The sequence below is a fragment of the Brachycentrus maculatus genome, unplaced genomic scaffold (assembly GCF_059751285.1).
Source record: "Brachycentrus maculatus isolate JH-2025_06_01 unplaced genomic scaffold, ASM5975128v1 h1tg000396l, whole genome shotgun sequence".
Taxonomy (NCBI): domain Eukaryota; kingdom Metazoa; phylum Arthropoda; class Insecta; order Trichoptera; family Brachycentridae; genus Brachycentrus; species Brachycentrus maculatus.
In genome coordinates, this window is record NW_028281145.1 from 576,585 (window position 1) to 594,700 (window position 18,116).

At 32.3% G+C, this 18,116-nt stretch overlaps 1 protein-coding gene across 1 annotated transcript in view; it reads left to right on the forward strand.

Moving 5' to 3' along the window:
• The first annotated feature begins 8,325 nt into the window (after positions 1-8,325).
• Positions 8,326-18,116, forward strand: part of LOC148302920 (uncharacterized) — a 35,195-nt gene continuing 25,404 nt past the window's right edge. Inside the window, exon 1 of the mRNA XM_088270841.1 lies at positions 8,326-8,676. The gene's annotated coding sequence lies outside the window, so the exon portion shown is untranslated. The remainder of the gene's footprint in view (positions 8,677-18,116) is intronic.

Consider the following 18,116-nt stretch of genomic DNA (forward strand, 5'->3'; position numbering starts at 1 on the left):
AAACTGGTACTAATCGACACCTCTAGGGGATGCGGTGTTGTTTTTATAGTTTGAATGATGAAACAAATGCAATTCGCGCAATTAAAACTTTTCCAATATATGGTTATGGAGGAGTTTCATTACTATGCAAGTACCTTCCATCTCTTTTTATATGGAAATCGTTTTATAAATGTAAATTTCAAACAACAAAACAGTAAATACCTCATACAAAACAAATTTCAAGTGGCGTTTTGAATGTATCTTTTGCGAATGACAAAATGCGAACGTTTCAAAACATTCTGAATAATAGAAAACTTATTTTTTAATGGTTTTCATACAACTTTACTGTTCGTTAGACATCAAGCATTTTTCAATGAAAAAATACTAGGCAATTGTTTAAAAATTGCAGACGAAACCGTCTGCAATTTTGAAACAGTCGTTTACTTTGTCACACCATGTCAATCATATTAATATGACACATTATTGACAAACCCCGTTACGTAGTTGAGTAAGAATATAGCTCGAATCCAACACTGACAACCCAGATTTTTTTATTGGCAAAGCACCCAAAATTGAGTGATACATGCCACCTTTCATTACTGGTACCTTTCATTATTATGCTGTAAATTAACTTGAATAAATACTAGAACTTACTCAAACGTTTTTGCCATACTTGCTTATGACCGCACTATCAACTTTTTGGGAGTTCATCGATAAGAGGTGCTGGAGATTCAGCGGGAAGGAACTCTCCGAGCGAATGTCCTGAAGGAACTCAAGGTTAGGTAGAAAGGGGCAGTTGAATAGTACGTGATCAACAGTCTCATCTTCCTCTTCACACGCGCTGGCATCCCAGGTTATTTAAACATTTAGACATTTTAAACTGAAATTTTAGTCAGGCGCCGTATAGACGCTAGTAGACGCTAGTAGACGCCGTTACCCTCGATTACGAAACTGACATCGTGGGTTCGATTCCCGTCAATTGCAAAATAAATTCAAGAAAGTCTTATTTTCAATTGGTCTGGGTGTTTGTGATTTATTTTTCTCATTAACTTTAACTATCATTACTACCCTACCTGCAGAAGTCTCCAAAATGTCATTGATCATATCTGATCAATATCACCCTGAAAAATACTCACCAGACATTCTGTCTAAATTGGTTTCATGAAATTATGTAATATAGGAAGAATATTCTCTCCGCGATGATATTCTCAAAAAAACATTACCAAACATCCACAGCATAGCAACAACGAAAAATAAATCATGTCAAAATATTAAAAATACTAATTATTAGAATTATTTATCGGTTGGGTGAAGACACATTGCAGTAAATCAATATTTTTGTTTTTTTTTGTTACAATTTTCCATACTGATACATATTTCAATTTTTTAAGCGGCTAATATGTTATTTATTTACATAATCATTAAAATATGAGTTTTTTTTTATTTTGAATATGCTCCATTTTCAACATATTTTTACACTATGATCAAATTTGTTTCATAAATTAACTCCACAATTTAAATAATGACATTACTGCAATTTGGCTAAATAGAGAAGTATTATAATCAACATAAATCAAAAAGTTCGTCGGATGATAAAAAGTCCTCAAAATAGTTTAGGATAATAGCTGCGTTGGATACCTGAAAGCTTAAACATATCAGAAGGCTGTGTATTCACTATTTTGAACAACATTTGTTCATGTGAAAGCTCTGTTCGAAGTGGGTATCGATTTAGCTCACAATCGGTCAAAAACAATAACAAAGCTTTTGAAACAAAACTAACAAAGTTTGGAGCTGTTTTAGCGTAAAAAGCGCTTAAAAAAATATGTCTGCGATATTTGACAATCGATAAAACATACGTGTACCTCTACATTTTAGAGTCAAATCAGCATTCAGTTGAGCAGGCAGCAACTGACAAAAGCCGCCCAAAATGACCAATAACGAAAAATTTTGTAATCCATTGACCAATGATTGGCTTTAAAAAAGAAAAAAACTATTTACTTATATAAAATATTATATGGTATTTTTGGTGTATTTGAAAGAAAATTTGGTAAAAAAAACGACCCTTAATGAGTTTTATGAGATTATGCCTAGATAGTATGAATATCCCTATCATAGTTAGTAGCTTACAACTTAGTATAAAGATAAATTAGTTTCCGAATGGCTTCGAAGAATTACTACTAATACGCTAGTAGCGATATAGTAAACTAATCCGATAATGCCATATCTATAAAATGTGGTGCCCTTTTCACCCTCGGAAAAGTAAAAAAGAGAAACTCCTGAAATATTACACGTACGAGTATAGTTTATAATATAGTAATTTTTTTTCTTGAATGTTTCTTGCAGATACTTTGTGGAACATTTTATAAACTTTATAAAATAAAACAAATTTGTTTTAACCATTTTTTATTGGTACACTTTTTTCCAGCCGGTTTCAACAAGAACCTCATCATCATCAGGGCTTATGTACTAATTTTAAAACATTAAAATACTCATTGTTAGGTTATAGTTAATTACCCTTCCCTTACGATTCCAAAAACTTCCACAAAATCAGTTGGAAAAAGTATACGAATAAAAAGTGTTTAAAACAAAGTTGTTTTATTTTATAATGTTTTTAATATAGTAGTCCTTATATATGTAGGTATGTGCCTTTACTCTGAATTACAGCTATTTACCCGACTTATTTTCCCACCCGCTTCGCGGTATCACACGTACCAAAAAGGGTTCGAGAAAGGTCGTACTCGTTCAATAAAATGCGGGAAGATGTGCTTTAAAGATTTCATGGACATTTTTCAAAGCTTTAGTAACTGTTAACAACAGTCTCTTTAACCATTTTATTGTCGTATCCGTAAAATGACAACCCTGTTTCTGCCTTACATATCAATGGAAAATAACAAATTATATGTATAGGGTCATCAAAAAGTAATGCAAAAACGTTAAAAATAATTGTTTTAAATAACATTATCCTTATCGCTCATCGTTCACTTTCAGTAATATCACTTTTTAAAAAAATATAATAATAATATAATAAAACCCTTATCCGCACCCCAATGGTGCATAGGCACTGCGTCAAATAAACGCAGTGTTATCTTGATCGTTTACACATGAAGGAAAGGTGATCAGCCCTCCGCTTCAGGTACCAGTCCAGGGTAATATTGAATAAATATTACAGTGAAAAAATCACTTATATTTATTTTACCCCCCCTGAGAATCGAACCCGGGACCTCCAGAACGGTAGCCGAGCGTGCTGACCATTACACTACGGAGGTGGACAAATATTTAAAAAAAAAAAAAAAATATACATATTTAAAAAATATGTATAAAAATATTTTTAAAAACACTGATTCATGACTACAAGTTTCGTAATAATCTTTCCATCATCAGGTCATTAAAATGAAATTGTTACGGTTAGACAGTATAAATAACGAATTAAATTTAACTACTAGTCGTCTTAAAAATATTCCCATTGTGATTCATTTGTCTTTTTTCTCTCTTTCAAAAATTTATTTCCATATAAATGTCATACCGTAACAATTTCATTTCAATCTACATTTGGCCTAGTGATGGAATGATTATTCAGGAACCGGTAGTCACGAAGTAGTGTTTTTTGAAGTGGTATTACACAAAGTGAACGATGTAGGAGAGTGTTACCATACCACAAGGTTAACAATGCTTTAAATATATCCAAAAAATATTTTATAAACAAAACTATGAGAGGTAATTAAACCCTTTCCGGTCCCCCAAATTTAAAAAAAATCTAGGTAGATAGTTACATTCCAATTGGAAAAAAAATATTTTGTCTTCTGCTCCACATACTGTTGTAATAGATAGGTGTGACAAAAATGTAAGTTTAGAATTTAAATAAATAATACTGATGAAAAAAATGTCGAATAACATCCGACATGGGACCTAAGAGCAAAAAAACGATGTCGAATGAGATTCGACATTGGACTAGAAAGGGTTAATGGTTTTTGTCTTAAAATGTGCAAGAAAAGATTTTTAAAAATTCGTACTTATGTAGGTACATACTCGTAGTATGTTTCGTGTATGCACCGTTCGTCGTTCTACATATGTTTAGTCAGTAGTGGATTTCTTGCCACGTACGTGCAATCATTTCTGGAGTAACTGTCAAGATAGCTGCAGAAATTCACTCCCACAGGTGATCCAAATCCCGAATCTTTTCTGCGTATACAATCTTATTAATGTATCTCCAGAAAAATTTATCCAAAGGGGTAAGGTCAGGACTTCTTGGAAGCCAGGCATTGGGGGCTCCTATACCAATCCAGCGGGTCAAGCACAAAGCAAGGTCACGGTACCTTCAAAACAAAACTTACCTTTATAAGCTAGCGTTCAAAGATAGAATTACCCGTTTAACATAAAGTGTTTTAGTGCTATATTTTTTTTAGACCGCCTCTGTATTGTAATGGTCAGCACGCTCGGCTACCGTACTGGAGGTTCCGGGTCCGATTCCCAAGGAGGGGTCAAATAAATATAAGTGATTTTTTCACACTTATATTTACTGAATATTACCCTGGACTGGTACCTGAAGCGAAAGGCTGATCACCTTTCCATCATGTGTTAACAATCAATATAACACTGCGTTTATATGGTGCAGTTTCCTATGCACCATCGGGTGCGGATGAGGGTCAGAAGTAGAAGATTTTTTTTTAAATATTGTCATTATTTTTCAATGACCCTGTATTATATTTACCTACTAAATTTATTTGTATACATTTAGCCAAGTTCCTTGCAGATTTGCTTAGTGGACCGAATCACTATGTTTTACGCATTGTGTTAAGTTATGGAGAAGATTTTGCTTAGAAATTAATTAGAAAACGTAGCATGACCATCCAATAACAGCCCCGAGCATCATAAAACTTCGTAATCCATCATCCATTATTGTTAAATCTACAATACATTATACGTGTTATCTTATTTAGGTATCTACTAGTTTGTTGTTTAATCAGGGCTCGGAAAGGATCGGATCGAACCGGAATGCTGCTTCGATTTTTTTCTGGAAAATATTGCCGGTCTGCGAGATTTTCGCCAATATTCATTTTTGGATGGAAACCGGAGCAACCAATAGATATTTTGCACCGTTCGCTTTGTTAGCTTTTCCACAAAACCCTGAGATTGTTTTAAAATATATTAGTAAAATGGGTTAACAATAACCAGTTTACATATTAATTATTCTTGTATACTGTATATTAAATATTATTATTATTTTACATTTCATATTAATTTTTATTAATAAATTCTGAAACAGGATGTGAAACATTGGTAAAACAAAATTAAAAACGAATACCGAAAAAACCTGTAATATTTTTCATTTCACAAAACGCTCAATGGTTTTGTAACAAAAAACTTTTTTTGTTCAATATTTTTTTTAAATATTGACATATTAACTCAACGAAAAGAATATGGAAGTCTGGGTATTTACTGGGTTTATAACCTATCGAAGTCTAATTTAAGTATGGTTGGTAGTGTAAATGTCATAAAAGTCACTTCTACAATAAAAATACAAATTTACTCATCATAATTATAGTTATATAGTTATATAGATACTGGGAGTTCACATGTGTAAGAAGTTGTCAGTTGAAGGATATTTGTATAACTTTTAAAATTTACGTTGTGTGGTAGTCAATCAAAGGTAGAATGGTAATTTTACATCTCACCAATAGATGTCTCTAGTGAAGTTTTAGTGATTCATGAACAAGGTTTCTAAATTGGTTCATATATATAGAACTTCCAAGAATTTGAGTAGTGTGGTTGTCAATAATGGGTAGAATTGGTGAATGTTACACGTGTGTAAAGTGATCACTCAAACCAGCCTATGACGGTCGTAAGCCCCGTAAATGCCCAGACTTCCATATTCTTCTTCATCTTTGATGAGATGTCAAAAAATAATATGAAAATAACTCCTGTAATTGGAGATAATCCAGATTTTGTGAACAAGTATTTGGACACACTCAAAATGTTGTAAATAAATTATCTGGTCAAATTATAAGCTTAATAATAAAAATGAAAATGGTATTTTCTGGCGTTTCTCATGTGTGTGATTATAATCCGGGATTCGGATCTCACATACTAATATAAGAGTTTCTGCTTAATAAAAAGCTTCTTTACATCTCACCAATAGATGTCTCTAGTGAAGTTTTAGTGATTCATGAACAAGGTTTCTAAATTGGTTCATATATATAGAACTTCCAAGAATTTGAGTAGTGTGGTTGTCAATAATGGGTAGAATTGGTGAATGTTACACGTGTGTAAAGTGATCACTCAAACCAGCCTATGACGGTCGTAAGCCCCGTAAATGCCCAGACTTCCATATTCTTCTTCATCTTTGATGAGATGTCAAAAAATAATAGAATGGTAAATGTAAGATGTATAAAGTGATAACTTAAACTAGGCTATGACGGGTCGTAAGCCCCGTAAATACATACCTAGACTTCCATATTCTTCTTCATGTAGAGATGACAATATAAATAGATCCTATGTGGATAAACGCAGATTTGTGAATAAAGATTTGATCACATTAATAATATATGTTTAATTCGTTTCAACTGGATTATTGTCGATAAAATATATGCTTTAAAAGTTATTTTGTAAGTATGAAATGGAGGTTCACAAAGTTATCTCTTATTTTTTAATTATTATAAAAGATCGAATTAATTTATGTACTTAAATTGTATTTGTTTTGTAATATGTCCTTTTATATAACTAATGTGAATGTTTGCGAGGTGATATGAGATATGAGTGTACATGACAATGCTGCATAGAAAGTACTGTTACGTAACAAAGTTCTCAACCCTTAATAATTCAAAACAGGGAGGAAACTTGAGAACTCTTGTGTAGTATTTATCTTCCCGAGACAGTCAGTAGAATCTAGAAACGTAAAAATCTTCCGTAAAACGTAAAACTTAAGTAATATTATGAAAAAAAGACTTCTTTCAGCATTAAAATTACTGCAATATAATGACAGTCTAAAAAATAAGTCACACTTATTTCAAGATGATAAACATGAATACTCTCATTAAATAAATAATAATTCAGTAATTGATCATCGACCAAATTCACTTTATTTACCTTTATTAGATATTGGTTTTACAAGTACCAAAAAAATATTAGTAAAGAAACATTCTTACAACATTTTTTTATTAAGTGAGATTTAAAACGAAACATGAAAGATTCAATAGTTTTCAGTTTAGTACAGCGTCTTTATTAAAATATTTTCGTCCACGAATCTCAAATATTCTTGAGTGAATTTCTACAGCATGTTACTCTTTCTGCAAACATTTCTTTGTTTGAATATATTAGTATTCCTACCCTCATTTGCACCCAATGGTACATAGGGCGCTGCGCACAATCAATAGTTAATTATTTGAAGGCAAGGTAATCACTCTTACGCTTCAGAACTAGTAAAAAAACAAAAGAAAATTTGCACTAAGGCAATTATTTTAATAAGGAGATGAAGTCAAGAACATACCCTACTCAACATACTTTATACCTATGTAGACTTCTAGACAATGGAAAAACAAAACGCAATCTGCAAGGAACGAAATAAAATCAGTATACAATAAGGCGAACCGACAAATTTTTAAACTTCTTCTGTACTACTTCTTCTTCCTCTTCTTATCTCTATCCGCACTCAATGGTGCATAAGGCACTGCAACGTATTGGTGCAGTGTTATCTTGATCGCTCCTGCGATTCAGGGACCAATCCAGGGTAATATTAAATAAATATTAGAAAGTAAAATCAGTAATATTTATTTTCACCCCTCGCCCCTGGGAATTGAACCCAGAACCTCCAGCATGGTATCTAAACACGCTAACAATTACACCAAGACGCACAAGTTCTATAGTGCAATGAAAGTGAGTGTACATTATGTTTACGGCTTTTTCTCTTCAACTCGATAACTCTTTTAACGCTCTTCTGCAATTTAAATCATAAATTATCTGTAAACGCATTCAGAAATTAACAAATGAAATCATCCGAGTCACAGCATAATGGATACAGTCCCCAATCCAATGAACGAGATCACTACGATCGCCTAAGCCACCTAACCATTTATTATTAATCTCTTGTTTTTCTTATATGGATTTATCATTATAATTTGACTTTGGCTTTTATCTTATATTACGCTATTGTAACTTCATCTAATCCTCTTATGTCAGGTTATGTTTGATAACACATCGTCGGAAAAAAACTATGTCTGCCTTTTTCGTTCTAGCAAAGTCGCCCTTAGAAAAATGTGACTGGAAAGAGAAGCGCCATAGTGCGCCGATTCACCGTCCGCCCTATCGATCGGCTCCCGATGTTATATAACCCGCGCCCGCCTCTCCACGCGCATTCCATCAAACGCGCTGGGAGGACCTTCACGCCCGTTCGTCGACGGAAAAACACCCGAAAATTCATCAAAAACACCTCTAAAATTCATCACCCACATCATAAACAAACTCAAAAACACTAGAAATAATCTAAAATCCATTATTTTTTCGATCTCGAGACCCGAATTGGTCACGATTTTATTTCGGTAGTGCGGGAAAATTAGATCCAACAAGTACTTTTTGGGGGGTTAGTTCATTGACAAACATTCGCGTTACATTAGGACAAGACAAGGCATCTGGCATTTGCGTCAACGATTTTCGTTTGAAGACTACCCCAACACTTTTCGAGGACTACATTTCACATGTTTTAAGGTGAGTACTTTTTTACCATTATTAAAAGCTTTCAAAAACCTGTCTGCTTTTACATACATACCTACTTGTGAATTCGCTTTGTACGCCATAATACGTGGAACACTTAAGTATTCCATTTCCTGAAAAAAAAAATTTATCTATAGTATTAAGTCATCGTTGGATATTCTCAAATTTATGTAAGTATATAACATGGTATATTAATTTTTGAATACTCTTCATTAATTTGAACGCCACCGATCGAAAAACAATAAGGTTTTTATTAACATTCAATTTGTACTGAGAACAAAGTGTTAGAAATAAATAATGTGATTCACATTTATTGTTTTTAATTTATATAAATAAATAATTACCTTAATCGGTGTACATAAATCAAATACATATTATGCTAACAAGTGATTTAGTAAATTAGTGAGATATATTAATTTTGTATTGTACGGTTTTTTATTAGGATTTTTCGGTTTGGATAACACAAACTTACATAAAAGAGTTAATGTCAAGTAAAAAATAATGTAGTACGCATAAATCGTTGTTTTTTTTCAAAAAAACAGACATTTCAAAAAATAAAATTTAACGTATTTAAGTTTAAATATCAGTGGTTTTACGATTTTTTACAGATTTTAAAGTATTTTCTTCGTCTTTTCCTTTGATACATGGTTTAATTAATAAAATGTTGTGTTGGATTTCATTACCTAAAGCAAATGAGTTATATAAGTAGATTTATTATTTACTAAAATTATTTTGAATTATATCTAGCTCCATAGTATAGTGGCTGTCTTGCTGAAGGTGCATATAATAACGTAAATTTAAGTATTTTTTTAGTGTTAAATTTATTTAATGCTACCCTGAATTGGTAGGCATTTAAAAGGTAAGACTAATGTCCTTGCCTTCATATATTGTAGTTAACTATCAACTACATATTTCATCACTTGTTTAAATATGCATCATATGTTTATATGTGCATATGTAATAAATGTTTGTTCTCAAGTGATTCATACAAATTACACTAGCTTGAACGAGTACGGATAAGCGACTCCAAATTTTATTTCCATTGCATGGTTTCGATACGGTGTCTTAGGCACTATTGAAAATGGTTTTGACTTAAATTACACATATTAGAAAAGGTTGCGTTTGATTAAGGAAAACATAAAAGTCATTCAATTTATATTCAGCATTCATTCGGTAAGTAAATTTAGATAGTATGGTGTACACGTGGTCCAGGGTGAGACTCCTGGATATTGTATGTATCCAAAACCACCAAAACTACAAAAACAATTACTTCCAACGACCATCACAAAACCTGTGTATGTATCTTTGCATCAACAAAAGTAGTAGAGACGAAATATGGTAGGTCCACCAATAATGATTTTCATTTGAACTTTAACATTTTATTTCTTTGATTGATTCTGCAGTCACTTTTTGGTTATATCTATACATTTTTATCTTTATTTAACTTAGTGGTAACATTCTATTATTTTTAATCAATCCATGTTATAACATAATTCTAAAAATATACGAGATAATAGTGGTATATATATCATATATAAATTAAACTCCATTTGTGGAAGTTCGTACACGAGAATGACTTCAAAAAAAAAAATGAATATTGAATTAGGGAACATTAATTATTTTTAATTTAAGTCTTACTTAGTAAATTTCACTATTTCATAAAACCTATCATTTTCAAACACCGTATGATCCGGAATGCATCAAAACACGTGTCATAATAGATTTTTTGAAATAGTGGTATTTACTTACTAAAACTTAAATTAAAAATTGATAGATTTTACTACAAAGAGACTCCCGAATACATTAATGAAAACATGAATTGTGTTCAGAAATAATATTTTTTGAGTTTTCAAACCATTAAATAGATTACTATCACACATATAACCACAATAACGTATAAATCCTATAAATTATTAATAAAATAATCCATAATCAACAATATGATTCATGATTAAAGCCTCCCCCCTATTGCTCGTGCTTAAACTAATAATAAAAAATTAATATAATGAAGAAAAAAAAAGCAGTTCTTACCACATGTTCATCTTCCTACGTTCCAAGAACACAACATTAAAATGAAGACTTAGTTTCACATACGGTTTTTAAATACGATGCGAAATGCATAGAAACGCGTGTCACTTTTTTGTAATAACATAACTAATTTATTCATAGTTTTGTAAGAAAACTAAAAACACTTTTCAGAAAATCAAGTAATAAGCTTATTCAAAGGAGTAGCTTGATTCATTTATTTATTCATGGTAAGCGGAATGTTCAAGAGAAAGAAACGGTTGTTTTAAATCTTCATGAATAAAGCATTAATAACATCCCTTTGTCTTAGAATAGCGGTATTTGTAAGATGAAAGGTTTTTTTCTGAAAATGTAGAACATTCTTTAACTTATCTTAATTCTTGAATAGGTTAGCTTTATAAAATTAACTCCAAATAAACCGACCTTATTCTCGGCAAATGTTCATGGTCTAAATTATAATTTAAAAATGCCTCCATAATCTCTTTGATGTCTCTGGAAAATATTCTAATAATATTTAAGACTTAAAAAGGAATTAATCTCAGCCCAACTCTTAGATAATATGTAATTTGATAAAAGATACTAAAATATTATGTTTACTGTTGGATGTAGAAAATAACAACATCCTTATATCTTTTTATACATTCCATTTTCTCCCAAATTATTTTGGTTTCTCGTATTTAAGAAAAATATTTCATGCTTCTTTATTTCAACTATCAGACTATATTAGGGACTATCAGAATCTTTCAAGGTCTTATCGTTTATATCTTAGTTTTTCATTTTTAAAATTTTATTATACATAACTCAAATTTCATATTTCTATATGAAAATTTTACTTACATCCCAAATCGACTGAATATCGGGACATTTTCATGACTAGGGACATCACTGTCAATAATGATGAATATTACAGACTTTTCGAAATGAATATCAATAACATATGTCTTAAACGTGATTTTATCTAAAATTGCTATTTTTCGTCGCATGTTTTTCGTGTACCTGTGTTTAAATCAGTCGCTTTTCGTTATATTGGTACTCTAGGTAAATTTTGCAGATTTAAAATCATAGAAATATATTAATTTTACTGGATGAATGCATTAAATGATCAGATTGATAATCAGTGCATAGGTATCTATGTGTGTCCATTTCTGACATATTGAATTATTACAGTGAACTCGTCTTATTGAATGTTAAATATTGTGTCTTTGAGAACAAAGGTGGTTAGTCCGGCTTATATCGGCTGTTATAAACACAAAACGAGTCATACACAATCCTTTAAAGGTTGAGTATGTTAAATAAGATATTCCTCCCGAGTGATAATATCCCATTGTTGAATGTATCATTTTGAAGATTATAAAGCCCTTACCTATCTTTCACGTATTTTCAACATAAAATTGAGCCACTAATGCCGATTTTTAATTGTATACTACGTAAGGCAAGGTCTAAACCAGGCCTGGCATCGTGACCTAAAATTTTCCGGGCTGCATACAGACAGTAATATATATATTTTTTAAATACAACGAATTTAATACTTAATGATTTTTTAAAGTATGATATCTAATTTTAATGCAGAGGTAATCAGAAAGTACAATCAGGGTGATTGTGAAAAAGAAACATTAAAACGAGCAGATGTAAGAAAAAAATACACATTGAACCTACAAAAAATATATCTGAAAATTAAAAAACATTGTTATCATTTTTAACAATCAAACTTGTTAAAATACACATAAATCAAACAATATTAACAGTTAAATTTTAAATAAAACCAATTTATCAATGGCTACTCGAGTGTGAGATTTGAGTTTCTTTTCACCTGAATAAATGTAATTACAGACACTTAATTGGTTTTAATAAGTTAAAAACGATTTAAAATACATTCTGACTATCCGATATAAAAAAATATATTCGTCATACATGACCGCGGGCCGCACTTAAGGGCGCCGCGGGTTGGCCACCCATGGTCTAAATCTTGCCTTACGTAGTATACAATTAAGAAATCGGGGTATTCTTATATCGCTCACTCCTTTCAAGAACGTCATAAATAAAAAATCATCAATTTTCAGTTGTGCATGTTTTCGGAATGCCCATAAAATGTACTAAATCTTACCAAAAGAGGCATATTTTTAACTTGATATTTACCCGCTACAGGCAGAAAATGTTGCTTTTGCATTTTGAAGAAAAGGTATTGTTTGATTATTTTTTTTAAATATACTAAATATTTTTCAAATGGAGAAAAAACCTTCAGATTTTACCTAAAAAATGTGTTGCACAGTAAAAAGTTCCATAAGTGGCTTAATATTTATTTTTAAAATATTGTGTCATATTTTTAATCTTTGAAAACGTTCTCCTGAAAAATCAAGTTTTTTTTATTTATGACGTTCTTGAAAGGAGTGAGCGATATACAGTCCCCTTTGCAAATTTAGTGTGGATAAGAGGTGAGTAACTGTTGTAGTACACACATGGTAGCCATTTGCGATTACCACAATGTAGGCCAATAAACAAAGTTATTAAATAAACCTTTAGCAACAGCCCTACTCAAATTATTTCATCAACTTATATTACTTTGGCGCCTCTCCACGGGTATTTAGTTACCTTATTATAACTTGTAGACAGCTCTGGCACTCTCTCTATTTGATTTGCTAAGATGATTAAGTTTTAGTAACTGAACTAAAACTTTCTTTGATAATATTATTGAACCGCTTAAACCGAGTGTTATATTCAAATTTCAGTTAATCAAAATTAATAACATCATAACAAGAAACCAAAATGATAATTTTGTTTACCAGAGCTGCCCACGTAACTTAGTAAATTTATATTAGATCTCTATTAATAATTCTCAGTTGTGATTTATATTCGATATTGACAGAAATTCATGCAAAAATAATTTATTTTTTTTAATCCCTCTCAAAAGTTTCCTCTAACATTATTCCGATATTTATTCATTATTCAAACCCTTATCCGCACCCCAATGGTGCATAGGGCACTACATCATATAAACGCAGTGTTATCTTGATCGTTAACACGTGAAGGAAATGTGATCAGCCCTCCGCTTCCGGTACCAGTCCAAGGTAATTTTGAATTAATATAAGAGTGAAAAAATCACTTATATTTATTTGACCCCCCTGGGAATCGAACCCAGGACCTCCAGTACGGTAGCCGAGCGTGCTGACCATTACACTACGGAGGCGGACCGATCGATATATTTCTTCTTAAATCATCTGTCAGTAAAATTCCTAATTTCTTTCTTGCTAGCTAAATATTTTTCTAAGAATATGTAATTTGCTTATTTTACCGTTGCAAGCAGCTAGTTTTTTTACCAATCTGCACTCGTTTACGAATGATTTAAGTAAACAATTATGGAATTGGAAATTTCATCTTATTTTTTTTATAAAAAAATATCTTTATCGTTACAATTTTCATAATCTTAAAAAAAATTATTTATTTATATTCCACTCTATTTGACTGAACGGTCTTAAGTATATTCGTAATTCAGAGGGTGAATTTCTAGTTTATTCAACTCTAGCTGTACCCGGCTACACGTTGCTGTGGATCAGTTTGGTTAAGCAAAAAATAAAAAAACAACACATTTCAATGACACAAAACAAATTTTAAATAAAAAATTAAACAACAATGCAATCGTAAACATTAAAAATGCTAAATGACAGCAGCTATCAAGAAGCACTCTGTCCGCCATGAGCTATGTTTAATATTGCGTTCAACAAATCAAAAAAACTGTAATTTAAAAAAAATAAAATTAAAAAGCATGTTTTTATCTATCGCGCTTATATGAATGAAACATTAAATAAAAATTTCAAAGGAAATCTTCTTTAACTTTTTATTTGAGATTAAAATAAGGAGACTTGTACATCTTACTCTCCGATCGTAATAAATGTATTTGAAATAATTTTATTGATTTTACTTGTTAAAAATAATCAGCACTAACCTTGTAGTGTGTATTTATTAGTGCTTGTTAAAAATTAATTATCCTTCTTCTTCAAACCCTTATCCGCACCCCAATGGTGCATAGAGCACTGCATTCTATAAACGCAGTGTTATCTTGATCGTTAAACACATGAAGGTGATCAGTCCGGGGTAGTATTGAATAAATATTAGAGTGAAAGTATCACATATATTTATTTGACCCCCCCCCCCCCGGGAATCGAACCCGGGACCATTATAATACAATAATCGATGGTAATCTTGTGGTATGTATAAAAAATATATATAGTACTTGAAGGATTCGAGCAATTTCTGCAAATGTATTTGCACTGTTCCGTGTCTGTCTGCTGTGCTAGTCGGGGTTGTGGAGGCGTCTGGTTACCGCCCAACGTCGGGTCGGAATCGAATCTAGCTGACGAACTGAACTAACTAACTTATAATCCTTTTCAATGCCTACACCGGTCATTTCTAAAAAAATTGGTGGTGGTTTTACAAACTTGTATTTATTTAGATTGGCAGTGACAGGGATATTGAAAGCTTTTAAATGTAAATTCACAGTAAAATCGCGATAAAATTTTGGTTTTATGTATTTAATATTAAATAAAAAGAAACTGATTTCTTGAGTCTACTAAGTTGTATTTTAGTGTTTAAAAAAACACATTGAAAATGCCATAATTAGGTGAAACAATTGTCACAAATTTGATGTTTATGTTTTTTTTTTTTTTAAACAATAAAATACAAATGACAATAATAGGCTCAAATAATCAGTCTTTGATTTACCATTTAATACATAAATTAAAATGGAATTCTACAAATTATTCGTCAAATCTATAAATATACATTTTTGTTTCAAATTTTCTATAAATTTCGCAATTCAGTTCATACAAAAAATTACTCTACAATAGAAGGTCTGTCAGGAAGCCTAGATGCTTCTGTATCAGATCTGGGAATGCAGTGGGTTAGCTTTCAATGTATTTGTTGGATATTTATTGGATCACCACAGGAAAACATCCACTAAGGGTGAGGGGTGGACGATTCTTATCCTATTAGTATTATCGGATTACCAGTACAGCGTGAACGCATTATTACTCCCCTGGGTTCCTAAGTATCTTCCCCATTAACACTTTTATTTTACTCCGCACCCCAGGCAGGCTTGTTAAAGGGTTGACGTCGCCCACCTTTTCAAGCTGATATACCTTGGGAATATTGATGGAAGGGTAGGGAGATGAAAGAAAATTCTGCACAAAAAATATACTTAAATTAATTTAATTAAAAATAAAATAATTATACGAAAGCGACTTTAACTTAAACTAATCTTAAATTGCTATCTTAAATTAGCTTAAAATTAATTAACCCTATCTTAAATTAAACTTATTCTAACCTTTGGTGGAAAAGATGCGCCGTGATGATGAGGTGGCCGTGATCCTTTGTGAAAAAGCTGCGCCGTTGGATGCTGGGATGAGGTTCTTCTTATGACGGGGCGCCGTGCGATGATTCTTGCTTCTTATCTTCTTCTTCTCCTAGTAGAGCTTCAGCTCTTAATTTGAGGCTTATGACCCGGCGTGGGTCTGCTTTTGATACTCCGGATGAGTAAATCCCTTTTTTCTATCTTCTCTCTCCCTGCGTAGAGCTCCCGCTCTTCTCCTCACTTAAGTCTTAAAACCTGGTGTAGGTATGCTCCTTCTAACTGATTTCTCCCGACTGCCCGATCCCCCTGATCTCTCCCGACTGCTGCTTACAACTCCTCGATCCCATTGATTTCCCGAATGCTCCTTCCAACTCGTTTCTCCCGACTGATTGCTCTCAACTGACTATTCCGACCAGTCCGACTGGTCGGTCTTTTCTGATCCGACGGATCCCTTCCAACTGATCCTTCCAATTGTTGGCTTCTAAGTCCCCGGCTTCCAAGTCCCCGACTTCCAAGTGATCTATTCCGACCAACTGCCGGCTTCCAAGAGATCGATCCCACTGATTTCTTCCCGTTATATTCAGTTTCTCTTCTTGAAGATCACGCCCTCGAAACCATTTTTCATTGGCTGACGGTGCGCTTGTATCCACCCCCAAAATTTTCAACGTCTAGACATCAATTAGCAATAATTTTATTTGCGCTATATCGTAAACAAATGATTTTACTATAATCATAAAAACCGCCGGCAAATAATCCCTTTACAGGCCAGCGGGTTGGCGACAGTTTTTTTTTATGATTCAAACCTTTTAAATACATTTTAGTTTTACGACAGGTAAATTATAAAAGGTCGGAGCCATAAAAAAATATTTGAGCGCACAGATTTTTTTTTTTTCTAAGACTAATTAAATTAAACGATTGATAATTGATTATTTTTGCCAGGCTAGAGGAGAAACGTGGTTTCACCACGTCAATCCACCCCGCCTTGTAATGGCAAAAAAATCAATCTTCAATTAAATTATTAATATTTGTCTATTTCCTAACTTATTTACTACTTCTGTTCGTACATGGTTATACTAGTGGGTAAATATAATATTTAAACTAATTATCCCTAGATTCGGGTGGTTCAGTAACTCCCGGCGCTACGCGTAAGTCGTATACAGATTTATTTCCTCTGTCTACCAAAAATGTTCCTTGCGTTCCGATTTGCATTTGGACTTTAAATCCTATTCCTAATAAATGTATCCGGAGATCTTTCTTTATCTCATTTTCCCAAGCATCTATTTCTCTCTCTTCGTTCTCCCCTTGCTCACGCAACGTGCCGTTTCTAGTTAGAGGCATATTTTTGTTTGTTTACGGTCACGTTAATCGATCAATAAAAAAAAATCGAATTACCTAACACCACACCTGTATTGTATTAAAACAAGAGAGAGCAAAAAAATATATGTAAATGTGCATTTAAAATTAATTTCACAAAAAAAACATATGCATAAAATGTGTAAATATTTACTTTCTTTATCTTCTACAATCTCCTACCCCTTTCTCAAGGTAATCAGCTTAAAATGGGACTGTCAATAAACAAAAAAAATATGTATTCCTATACATATAAATTTTTTTGTAAGTTTTCTCAGGGTCGCGAACCTCGAAATTTACAATATTTCGATGGCCGACACGTTTTGGGCGCCAATTGACGTCGCCCACCTTTTCAAGCTGATATACCTTGGGAATATTGATGGAAGGGTAGGGAGATGAAAGAAAATTCTGCACAAAAAATATACTTAAATTAATTTAATTAAAAATAAAATAATTATACGAAAGCGACTTTAACTTAAACTAATCTTATTCACTATCTTAAATTAGCTTAAAATTAATTAATCCTATCTTAAATTAAACTTATTCTAACCTTTGGTGGAAAAGATGCGCCATGATGCTGGTGTCGCCGTGATCCTTTGTGAAAAAGCTGCGCCGTTGGATGCTGGGATGAGGTTCTTCTTATGACGGGCCGCCGTACGATGATTCTTGCTTCTTATCTTCTTCTTCTCCTAGTAGAGCTTCAGCTCTTAATTTG